The sequence below is a fragment of the Macrobrachium rosenbergii genome, chromosome 49 (genome assembly GCF_040412425.1).
Source record: "Macrobrachium rosenbergii isolate ZJJX-2024 chromosome 49, ASM4041242v1, whole genome shotgun sequence".
NCBI classification, from domain to species: Eukaryota; Metazoa; Arthropoda; class Malacostraca; order Decapoda; family Palaemonidae; genus Macrobrachium; species Macrobrachium rosenbergii.
In genome coordinates, this window is record NC_089789.1 from 22,801,106 (window position 1) to 22,813,605 (window position 12,500).

The 12,500-nt window shown below is 35.2% G+C and overlaps 1 protein-coding gene across 15 annotated transcripts in view; it reads left to right on the forward strand.

The window, feature by feature from the left end:
• LOC136832154 (collagen alpha-1(IX) chain-like) overlaps positions 1-12,500 on the forward strand; it is a 99,775-nt gene that overhangs the window by 2,857 nt on the left and 84,418 nt on the right. The window contains exon 1 of one of the 15 annotated variants that reach the window (XM_067092860.1): positions 2,766-2,902. The exons of the other annotated variants lie outside the window; for them this stretch is intronic. The gene's annotated coding sequence lies outside the window, so the exon portion shown is untranslated. Of the gene's footprint in view, positions 1-2,765; positions 2,903-12,500 lie in introns of those variants that run through there. 15 annotated transcript variants of the gene reach the window in all.

The following is a 12,500-nucleotide window of genomic DNA, read 5'->3' on the forward strand; positions in this document are numbered from 1 at the left end:
GAGTGAGTGAAAATAAAGAAACACTGGATCACAGCAAGACGTAGACTTGCGTGAAAAAACTCAAATTGATGCCCCAACTTTGACGTTGCAGATTCTGAAAATCAGTGTTGCATCAAACCAATTAACAGCAAGGTTGTTCGTCAAGGACAAATTCCAAACTTGGAGGAAAAAAAAAAGAGAAAAAAAGGAAAAGAGAGACTCATCTGTTTCTTTTTATCATTTTCATCCTTGAGAATACAGAAATAAGGTTTTTTTTTCGCTGACCTGATTCTCCTTTTCGTTCTTCCAACTTTCTTATTCTTGCTTTTGCATTCGCCTCAGAAAAATAAAAAAAGAAGACGCTTTCTTTCTCCAAATTTTCCTCCTCCTTAGTCTTCCACAACCTCCAATTACAACAATAGCAAATTTTCTGTACAGCGTATAATGCTGTATGAAGCTCTCAGCCACGGCCCACGAAGCTCTCAGCCGCAGCCCATGAAACTTTCAGCTACGGCCCGGTGTTGGCACCTGTAGCGGTGCCAGACATACGATCATGGCGAACTGAAACCTTAAATAAAATAAAAACTACTGAGGCTAGAGGGCTGCAATTTGGTATGTTTGATGATTGGAGGGTAGATGATTAGTATATCAATTTGCAGCCCTCTAACCTCAGTAGTTTTTAAGATCTGAGGGCTGACGGAAAAAGTGCGGACAGAGAGACAAATACGTAGCCATCTCAATAGTTTTCTTTTACAGAAAACTGAAACTACCATTTCAAATTCCCTCGCTCTTTCCTTTCTTCAAACCGAAGCCCCGCCCCTTCCCTTCCTCCAGAAGTCCCTTAAGGACCTTGGCATCCTGTCGGAGGACATCCCTGCCTGAGTCGCTCCCTCGAGAGCCGGTTGTTAATTACTTTATCACATTAGGGCGTCACCCGAGTAGGATGCTTAGGGGAGCTCGCCAGGCATCCTTTTGCTTATCCTTTACCCTTTATGGGAGCCATGTTAGCGTAGAATCTTTTGTCATATGTCAGTTTTCTCATAGATATTACGAACAGTGAATTGGTAAAGGTTATTAGTTTGTTTTTTACGAGTGATGATTATCAAAGCTCATAAACATATATATTCACGCACACAGATATATATGTGTGTTTGTGTGTGCGTGCGCGCGTGTGTGTGTGTGTGTGTATTGTGACGCATATGAGTATATGGATGAAAGAACTCTTATATCAGATTGCTTATACTCTGTGCATCTGATATGTATATATGCATGCTTGTGTATTTAACCACTGCATACCCCAACGCCAAATCAAAGTCCTTCGAAAGAAGGCATCGTGCTTACCCCATATGAAAAATGGGATAAAAGCACGTTAAACGAAGAAGAAGAAGATATAAACCCTGTATTCCCAGGTCTCTGTTTATCTATGTTTTTCTGTTCATGAATAAATAAAGAACAATACTTCAAAATAGTCACTACATCATCAACAGTCAGGGATACCGGCCACGCATACATAATCAGCAACGTATTTAGTATGCAATAAACTAACCACGTGGGATACCGTAGGTATATCCTACAACAAATATCCTTAACTAGGAGTCCTCACCTATAGCTATATTTTAACAATGTTTTCTGTTTTTTTATTACATCAGGCATACTTTTTTTTTTTAAGGTTCATGATGTTATCTCCGTCTAAATTGCAACGGTAGTTTGGTAGGTTATTCTTATGAGAGCTTAATTTTTTTTTTTGTTATGATCGCATATATTTTTATTTTCAACAAATGTGTATGCTTTACCTAACAAATCTTTTTGCATAAAGTTGTTTGAATGCACTAATAACGATAGATTTTTTGGTTTACTTTTTTCACTTTAAAATTAATCCTCAGATGATGAAAACAGATTATCTGTCAAACCACTTAATCGTGGTTATGTATTTATTTAGTTTGTTACCTTTGTTTGCCGTTAATGATAATATTACCTGACGTTATTAAGCCCTTATTACTTGGTTACCAAAGCGCTCTGGAGGTGCATCATTAAACCTAAGGCGAGTGAGAGAGAACAGGAATTACACAAAGCCTTCCCATCTCTGAGAATTTCTCGTCAGCCATTTCTTGTATGAGCTCCCAGAAGTCTCGTCTCAATATCCTGGTTGACAGCACTAGAAACCAGTGTCCTTTTGTTATCGTTGCTTTAAAAGTGCCATTTCGGACGGAGATTTCATTTGCATGTTGTATCTCAAAAGAATATTCAGCGAATAGCCATGGCGAATAGTGATTCCCACCGTCCCCTGATCCGAAATTGTATTGTACAATAAACGCATAATAAACCTACATATTCAGATTTCGTTGATTCTATTGAGCAAATTTAATGACCTTAGCACATATTGTACAGACGAAATTCCATTGAATTGGCCCCGGAAAAAAATATATACTTTGCAAACTATCCAGGGAAGGGAGTTTCCGTAGAGTTTATTAGTGTACCTGCTAAAGTTTCAAGTAAGTTTTTCTTTCGTGAATACCACGTGGACCCTGTGGCGATGTAAGGTTCATATAAGCAGTTTGTAGTGATCAGTATGCACATAAATAATATTTTTAAAAAATCTCTTAAAACAAAGATTCTTGGGAGCAAGTATTATGCAAAATTTAAAGTATTCAAGAATAAATTCTTGGGGAAAATTTGCAATGCCTGCAATAATGACGATCTCATAATTTCCCAAAATATGCACCCATATGGTGCCACTATGTCTAGAGCAGGACGCTCCCACACCGCAACATATTTATATTTTTCAGTTTGTGTGTTGGCGGAGCGAGGTAATTCTACTGTTGGAGATGGCATGACGACAGTCTATTGTTAATGGCAAGGAGTTGACCAAATATGAGGAAACACTTCTTTCTCTATGGAGAAGGAAGGCCTACAGGCTATGACGGTACTCGACAAAGTTTTCTTTGCTTAATAATAGGCATCTTCTTACGAGAGAGAGAGAGAGAGAGAGAGAGAGAGAGAGAGAGAGAGAGAGAGAGAGAGAGAGAGAGAGAAAACGCACTAACTCTATTTTAAGATTTGATATTAAATGACATATACAATCCTTGATTTTGTCGTGTTACGTAAGTTCATTGTGATGGGAATTATGGTATATACTAATAAGAAAACATACCAAAAAAACGTTGGATGATTTTCTGTCATATTTGTACTTTTGAAAGGTGAAAGAATATAGCTCACACACACACAGACATACACACACACACAGACATACACACACACACACACACACACACACACATATATATATATATATATATATATATATATATATATATATATATATATATATATATATATATATATATATATATATACTCGAGTGTATGTGCATGTAAACGTGTGCGCTCATGCGTGTGCGTATTGGTAGTAAGTTCATGAGGTTTATATTTAAATGGCGCTTCAAGTGAATAATACCATACTGCGATTGTTATTGTCATAGAATGAGACACACGCACACATTAGCAGACATGGAGCAAGGAGAGCGAGAGAACAGATGGATAGACGGCTGCTGAGAATGAGTGGTAACGAGATAAAGGAAGGTCGTACGACATACTGAAATGTTTTCTAAATTCATAACTTTGTTTTAATTTTGTTCGCATTCATGTATAAATATAGGAAAAATTCATATTCATTTACTTTCTTTGTACCTCTGGAAAGCCCAGGATCAGCGTAGCACATGAAATAAAAATGACATGATTTGATAAAAGGACGCGCCCTTCGAATCCAAATGCAAATGTCAAGCGCTTATCAAAGGGTGCAGTTTGCTTTAAACTGTCGTTTCATTCAATCTCGAGCATCTAGTTGTTTCTCTGTGGTGTTCTTCTGTTCCACCCGAACGAACAGAATATTGCCGCAAACGATGTGAGAGGAAATAAGCGATAACAATAAGTAACCTGGCTGTTGATCGCTTACATCCTTTTAGCGTCTCTTCATCAGTCAAATGAGCGTCTCTTGGGTGGTGCAGATACTGTTTACAGTGATAGTCGTCCGCTGTTTTGATGTTATCCCGTAGTAACATAGGTATATTAATATTTTTTAAAGGTGTTACTTCATTCATGACTATTTGAGTGAAGTTCACAGATCCAGAGAGAGAGAGAGAGAGAGAGAGAGAGAGAGAGAGAGAGAGAGAGAGGGGGGGGGGCGGTTCGTCAATCCAATATGTCACTCGGGTGGTAAAGTCTTTATTTTGATGGCAAATCGTTTAGTGCCTAAAAGCTATTCGTCGATACATATAGTGACAGCAGTTACTATGTGTAATTCATTATGACATTATGCATATTTATTTATTGCGTGACATACCACAGAGTGACGCCTTCTCTAAGAACTTTAGTGGGTGGTTCAAACTGTGCTCCGTTGGGGTACGTGGCCAGCCATTGCCTGGGATAGTTAGACCTGAAGACTTTTACACCCCTGTTCAAGGTCCTCTCTTGTCTGGCTTTTGCATATGGATATTTCTTTTCACTCCTCTTCTTTTGTCGATGTGTTTCTTTGAATTCAACTGAAAATAACAAGATTAATGATTTATTTTCTCTTGGGTATAAGAAGAGATGATGTAAGTTTGTTTCTGTTTTTCTTATCAAGATACTCTGAGATATTTGAAATATAACGAGAGAGAGAGAGAGAGAGAGAGAGAGAGAGAGAGAGAGAGAGAGAGAGAGAGAGAGAGAGAGAGAGATCCTGGTATTATGAAAATGCTGTTAAAGCAATGCGCGGTCTTATAAATAAATACGGGAAGAAAGTATATGCTTGAATTATTTGATTTCCATAACCTGCTTCTTGAGGAGAAATGAATTTCGTTAAATCTAAGTATGTGCTTTCTTTTCATGTTTATTTTCGTCTTATCAGTCCCTTTGGATTCCTTGCTGTGTTATTGAGGTCTTAATTGCTGTGTTACAAATACATTTCACTTACGATCCGGTTTACCCCTCCCAAAAATCTTAGCTTCATTTTGAATTCACTAGTGTTATGGCATTTCACATTAAAACAACAGCTATTGCCCACAGTATCTCAAATACATATTTTGCAAATATATATTGTTTTTATACTGTACGTTTATATAAATCCAAATTCACTGTTAAAAGAACAGTTTATTCTGCGCTGACGTGATTCAAGATAAACTACAACATGAAACTTGACGCGAAATATATGATAAAAATGCAAGTGCTTTCCCGCTACTATATCAAAATTTCCACTACGGTACAGAGAAATCTTAACTATATTCCCTAATAATTTTCCTTTAATTGCTTAAGGCAAACAGCATAAATTTTCGTACAAAATATGGTAGGGGACCTTGATCATCACCTTAAGATTCAATTACGTTTTGTTCAACTAAGTGGTGTATCTGTACTGTTATTCGTGATAATGTTATTTGTGACGGCCGGATGATCATTGAATGAACAATATTTTCAAACCCTATACCAAGGCCTTCTACTATCTTAGGTTTGAGTTCTTATGGTCGAGGGTATTATCTATTTATGCATGTTGCCACATACATATGTTCATTAGGATTTGTTGCATTTATTATTACTTACACAGATTCCGTTTCAAGTTACTTGTTGTTCATCGCATGAATTTGGAGTCTTTCATTGTTACTTAGTTTATTATAGATATTAATATCTATTCATTCCTTTTTTGTGATTTCATTTCTACTCTCTTCCATTTTGTTGTTTCATTTCCTTAATTTCTACTCTATTCCTCTTCATTTTTGTTCTTTCATGTCCAACATTCCTGTTTTTTTTTTAATTCCTATTCTTTTCATTTATTTTTAGCTTTTTTTAAAATTTCTTCATTACTCCATTTTCCCAATTTCTATATTTTAATTTTTTATTTCTTTATTCCTCCATTTTTACTCTTTCGTTTTCTTGATTTATATCCTTTTGCCTTCATTTTTCATTGTTTAAATTCTACATTCCTCTATTTTTTTTTCATTTTTACTACTTTCCTAGATTTCTTCGTTTTCAAATAAATTTCTTTATTCCTCTCTTTCTATTGTTTTTTTTTAACTCCTATACCTTTCTTCCGTTCTTTTCATTGCTGACCCTTTCCTCTTTGGTTTTTCGGATTTTCAATGTCTTCATTCCTTTGTTTTTAATTTTCTTAATTTCTATTCCTTCCCATCTCATTTTTTTCACATGAGAATATTCTAGCCTGTGGAAGTTTATGTACGATCATTATGAATAATAATAATAATAATAATAATAATAATAATAATAATAATAATAATAAAGTGCAACAAAGCACTCATTTAACAGTGCACAGTTGACGGGGGAGCGTGCATGAATTGGGTAGGCCAAATGGGTGTTTTGATAAATGGGGCGCCCCCACGGTCTTCACGTGTGGGCGGGGTGGAAATGGGGATGCCGTTGTAGTAGCAGCACCAGCAGTGGGCGAGCGCGCGCGCGCGTGCGTGGGTGGGGAACGTCTGGAGGGACAGTTAGAGTGGACTGTCAAGCTCATCAACATAGCCACGGGGTGGGTCTGGTTCTGGCACTTTGTCAGGGACACCTACATACACACGTACATACATACATACATATATACACAATCTGCATACATAAATACATACATACATTGTCTCTGGCTGTTTGTGTGTGTAAAAATTTTATGTACGCGTGTTGTCTCAGTCTAAGTTACGATAGGCATAGACTGATTATGTTGTTATATTTGCGCATGTGCATGACGTGAATTATGTTTACATATTTATCTTGATGTATATACTCTTACAGTTTCTTTACGCTTGAATGCGTTTATTTATGCTTGCAGAGACACACACACATATATATATGTATGTATGTATGTATATATATATATATATATATATATATATATATATATATATATATATATATATATATATGATATAATGGTTGTGCATTTTGGAAGTAATCTCTGTTAGAGTTATAACTACGAGAAAGAAAATGCATGAATTTTATTTTTCGTATTTATAACTCTAACAGCGATTACGTCCATATGCACAACCATATATATATATATATATATATATATATATATATATATATATATATATATATATATATATATATAAATGTGTGCATTATATATGTATATACATATATATATGTATATATATATATATAATTCATAAACTACTTAAGAAGAAATAAAATGAGAAATTTAGAACCTACCAAATTTTTATCGTTTTTCCTGACTCTCTCGTTGCTCTCGTAGGTCATTTGGTCAGTATCTGCCACTGTTTGTCCTATTAGTCAGAATGCCTTTTTCTGCGTCTGTCTTCTTCAGTTGGCCTACTTTTTTGGCTTGTGGCTGTGTGTAGTACAAGTAACAATAACTGTATACATATAGTTGCCTAAAAGACACAATATGCAGTACAAGTAACTATAACTTTATACATGTAGTTGCCTAAAAGACATATGTAGTACAAGTAACTATAACTGTATACATATAGTTGCCTTAAAGACACAATATGTAGCACAAGTAACTATAACTGTATACATATAGTTGCCTAAAAGACAGTCCTCGCAAGTTACAAACTGCATAAGTACACAGTCCGCGCATGTGAGAATGGTAAGGTATTTTCCATCTGCACCCGTGCTAAACTCCTTCTGATTCACAGCTGCCTTCTTGCTCATCTTTCTCCCAACCCCTCTTCCCTCATCCCCATCCACACACACTCACCAACCATCCCCCCCTCCTTCCCAAAACCCTTTTGCATTCCTGTCGTTCTCATTACACAGTCTCCTTCCTCCTGTTTGTTTGGTCCCGTTTTGCCCTGTTCGCCTATTCTTACTGCTTTATGCTGTGTGGGTTTTTTTTTTACTTAATTCTGATCTGATTTGCGTTTTGTATCTTTTTATATTTGTTTAATTTTATTATTTCTTATTTCTATTGAACAGTTTCTTTTCAATCGGCATATGAATGGAATTTTGGGTCTTTTAAGCAGTAATTTTTGAATGAGAGAGAGAGAGAGAGAGAGAGAGAGAGAGAGAAAAAATATAGAGATAGAATTTTTAATGAGAGAATGATTAAATTAATGATCTGTGAATCTGTGGTAAAACTATGTGAGATTACATGAAGATCGTTTGTACTAACGCCACAGTTACATTTATACATGCAGCTGCACATGCAAACACACACACACATACACAACTTGCATATCAATGACTACATGTATTGACTTCTTACAAATGTTTGGTTCTTTATTAATTAAAACATTTGCTTCTGTCAATTTGATATCTATTTCTATTCATCTAAACACTCACATACAATCATTTAATCGCACAAACATATAAATATATATATATATATATATATATATATGTATATATATATATGTATATATACTATATATAGATGTATATATAAATTTTATATATATATATATATATATATATATATATATAATTTTCAGATTTACTTAAAAATTGAGAATTATAGTTATAATCTATATCTTATTATAAGCTACCCCTTCTACATACATGTGTTACGCACTATATACAAATATATACATACATATATATATGTATATATATACATATGTAGATATACAAACATTATATATATATATATATATATATATATATATATATATATATATATATATATATATATATGTATATAGTGTGTAACACGTATGTAGAAGGGGTAGCTTATAATAAGAAATAGATCATAACTATAACTCTAAATTTTTAAGTAAATCTGAAAATGTTTCTAAAGAAAGCTATCGTATGAAGCAGACGTCTAATCGAACAACGACGCTGTTCATATCATTTGAAATCTTAAGCACAGATGAGATAGGAGTTGAGTGTCATGACTAAGCCGCAACTTGTACAAGTTATTTATTAAATCGCTGCTCGCCTCGAGATATCTGAGCATGAATATGTAAGATATTTTTAGATTCATATTTTTGGAGACCTACCTAATGTGACAAAAATGTAAAAAAAAAAATATAAAGTTCCTGAGGTATTACAACCTTTATTCACTCTTAACTTTACGCAACGTAAGAAATTTATGAAATGAGAAATGAAAAAACGATTTAAAAGGTAATTTTGAAAATATATCGAAATCAGTATATTTTCAGGCGTTGACTTTTCGATCGACTTTTTATCTGCATTTGAACCTACGACTCTGCGACGAATGTTTAGTAAATTGTATTCACTGCAAAACCAAGTTTTCTTCATGCAAAAATTAAAAAAAGCAAATCTTCAGCGAAAGCTACTGGGTAACTCTAAGGAAATATCCTTCAGCGGAACTCTGTTTTATGGCCGATGTTCCGGAAGCGTGGAATCTGACACTAACGTTACCAGTGTTTCTGGAGAGAGAGAGAGAGAGAGAGAGAGAGAGAGAGAGAGAGAGAGATCCTTATCCAGGGGTGAGATACGTTTAATCTACATACACACACAGCGCACACACACACATACAGTATATATATATATATATATATATATATATATATATATATATATATATATATATATATATATATATATATATATATATATATATATATATGTGTGTGTGTGTGTGTGTGTGTGTTTGTGTATCCGTTCTCGTGCAGGTGCAATCACCGTTTGTCTAAGGAAAAAATAGTATTCTATATGCAACACACTTCAAAATAGAGGCCGTTCATCTGGACAAAATGCATATAAAGTTAATCTCGGCAAAAAAAAAAAAAAAAAAGAAAGCTCTGTGATGCAGCTACCCCAGACAGCTGCTTTACATAAATATCTCTTTATACTGCGCCAGTTATCGACGTCCTTGAACATTTACTGAGGACCAAGGCGTCCTTTTTCCTGTATTTTCTTTCCTTCATTGCACAGTTGGGGCCGAAGACGAGAACTGGTGTCATGGCCACAGGTGACTTGATAGCCATAGGACAAACGTTTCTCTTTCATGAATGAAACAGACAGTCGACTATTAACTGATTAAAGAGGACATCCCAGTTGCCCTGTGGGAGCATTTCTTAGTTACAACATTGGAATCAAGATCACATCGTCGTCGATTTGTATCGGTTTCGCAGGCATATTTAGTGACTCTCCCATAACCCCGTTCCCTGAGGGATACGGAGGGGTTTGAGGGTCGGGGGTGGGGAGTTGCCGCCCTCAAACCCAAACACTTGGGAAGAAAACAGATGATGAAGCCTCTGCAATGGTCATCAGACGAATGGCTGCCTGAAAAAAACATACACACACGCAGTCAAATACTGTCTCTCTCTCTCTCTGCCCTTGCTTATATTGCCTATTGCTGGCACAAGTGTACATTCTCCTGCAGACCTTCAACGGCCAAAATGATTCCTATTATGACATGAAACACAAGGCGGTATCTGACCTAGATCAGACAAAACTTGGTTGTTATCGACTGCCTCGAACTCGAGGGATAAAGCTGCCATTAAAGAGATGGTTTTAATGGCCACTAAATCTTCCGAGACTTCGGCACTCCGTGATGTAGAACATATGGGCGTGCAACGGACTTTCTGCATCGTCTTTGCATATTTATTTCAGCTGGATAAAACGAATGCTTCTCTTTGATAAGATAAAATGGCATAGGACCAATGTTTCTTTTTGTAATGTTATAACTGCCTGGCTTTTTTCGAGGTTACATCAAAGTAATGTTTCTTTTTAAACCTGAATGGATGTATTTATATATACGGTTAGTCTGCATTGTAGATATGAATTGCCTGTTCTTTCGGAACACCATCATCGTTTACTTATTCTATGTTTTCAAATATTGTTTCTTTTCTTAAACTACTTAAGATAACTTTTTTGTCAAATTGTATGAGAACATTGTTTCGTCTTCTAAAGCTACACGAGAATGTCTGGTAAAACTGCGACCTTTATCAAACATCACAAGATATGTAAAATTTGTAAAATTACGTCGACTCTCGTTTCATTTTAAAAGCAAGAGAGGATTATTGTTCATTCGAAAAGCTATACAGCAATATTCTTCCTGTTGTAAAACAACGTTAGGCAATTTTTTCCTTAGAAGAACAACTCGAGATATTTTGTATCTTTTGTAAAGCCAGATAGGACCCTCGTTTATAAGTCGCAGAGTAGATAATGCAACACATCCATATTTATTAGATTAGACTAATAAATCCAATAGAAACTCCTTATAGACAGAACGAGGACTTTCAAGGAATGATATCAGATCGCATCACCAGCGCCGTGATGGAACGCGTCTGATAAACTTCATCTTGCTGGATGTTTTCCAACTTCGGCTGAAGTGTTCACTTCAAGAGATGATGCCGAAGGGTGTCACTTGTGCTAGAGATGATAGAATAATAAGACCCCTTTCAAGTAAGCGACTGTTTGCTGCTATGTTTGTTACTTGCTTCGGCGGTCAAAAATTCGCATGCGCACATTTGAAAGCAAACGAGCGCACAATTGCAAACAGTGAGCATGGGTGCGCTTATGTGTACATCATATTCTGTGTATTTAACATTTTTTCAAAATGAAGTATGTTTCGAGAATTAAAAGGCAATGTATTCAGGATATACTTTTTGAATTTAATGTTGCCTCTTGAATTTACTTCCGGATCTAAATTACTTAAAATGTAATTTAGACATATAAACAGGAAGATTCAAACTGACTGGTTAGTTCTATTAAGCAAAAGTATTGATACAAAAATTTATGTAAGGACATGGAATGCGACTTTTCTTCTGTGTGATACAAAATAGTATTAGTCTTTGATTATAAACGGCCTCCGTCACCTCCAGTTAAACTATTACTATTGCTCAAAGAACATTTTCCACATTGCTTTCCTTGTGGATAAGTGGTTAGTGTCTTGAAATGCTCTGGAGAACTTCTTGCATACACATGACCTCGCATTTTCATACGATCTGGGCGACCGAATTTTTAAAATTTATCATTTAAGGTAGTTTCAAAATTCAATTGGTATTACGTGAAGACGTGGTATTATTCATGAAATGAAAGCCAAATCAAAGTCCTTCAAAATCAGGCATCACGGCGACCCCATATAAAAATGGGAACAAGTTGGGAAGAAGAAGAGGTATTTTCTGACAAAACCAAATTTTACCAGGTTAGTAAGAAGATTCACGTTTAATCTTTTCTCTTTTTATTGCTGTGAGTGGTCTCTACAGGCACGAATGTTTATAAATGAGAGGTAGATCATGGTTTCACGTTGAGAGAGAGAGAGAGAGAATGTTAATGGGTGGGCCAACCGTAAAATGCATGACGTTTTAAAAATATCGATGTACGCTTATTTTTCAAGTTCATTTGTTTACTTATTTACTTACCACCATCCGCTTTTTTCTTTATTAAGTTCCAATGTTTATCCATTTGACAGAAAAAATAAACGTACGCTCATCTACTCGAAAGCAAGTAATTAATTCAAATGTTTACAAAAACATAAAAAATGCTTGAAGAGACTTTTATCGATTTCATTTTTTTCTTCGGATAGATGAATCTTGAAAACTTTTAAATACTTGAAAAAGAAAACAGAAAGACGAAGAAATAGTAAAGGTCTGTTGGAATTCATTCTAAAGT